This window comes from Pyxicephalus adspersus, chromosome 2 (assembly GCF_032062135.1).
Source record: "Pyxicephalus adspersus chromosome 2, UCB_Pads_2.0, whole genome shotgun sequence".
Classification (NCBI taxonomy): Eukaryota; Metazoa; Chordata; class Amphibia; order Anura; family Pyxicephalidae; genus Pyxicephalus; species Pyxicephalus adspersus.
Window position 1 is genome coordinate 5,667,196 of NC_092859.1, and position 787 is coordinate 5,667,982.

Here is a 787-nt window from a genome sequence, read left to right on the forward strand (position 1 = left end):
CTCCCCATGTTTTGTGCTCCATTGTTTTCTCCCAAGGCACAATTGTTCCCTCCATCTCACCCTAGATACTGTTGTAGATCTTTCGACCCTTAGAACGTTTTTGCTGGCTCCAGGCGATTTTCTTGCCACTGACTACAGGGGAATTATTTTTCTTTCTATGAGCCACTGGCTTTAGGGCATCACCATCACCACTGGCCACAAGCCTTTTTTCCCTCCAACAATGTAGGGTGCCCTAATGTACCCCATACTGCCACACTTTGTAGACTATGTTGTATATTGGATTGTCCTGACTGCTACCTCTGTGCTCCTTAGTACATTACATAGACCTAACCCCAGCACTCTGCATGTATCACACCCAGACCAAAAAGTCTTACCAGTTGTTCATTGCTGTGTAGTTTGCAACTAAATTCTACTTTAAAGGGAAAGTGGTAGCTCGCAGAGTAAATTTATTGTTTGATTTCATATTGTATACAAGGAATACAATATGAAGCCTCAGGTGCTGTTTTTGGTGCCACACACACTGCATGCCACGTCTTCTGCATCCAAATGTGTCCCTATTTCTCAGAATCCAAAGACAGATATTGATAAAAGGACAGTGTCTATTTAATGCAGCTTCAATTCTGGCGAACAGAAATACTTGACAACGTGTTTACCTGTAAATTCAAAAGAGAATCCAAGTCAAATACAAATGGGTACCTAATTTCATTTTTGAGATAATAAAAACCTGGGCTAAGCATTTCCCATCAATTCCCAGATGTGTGAGTTGAGTATTCTTAACATTGTGTGA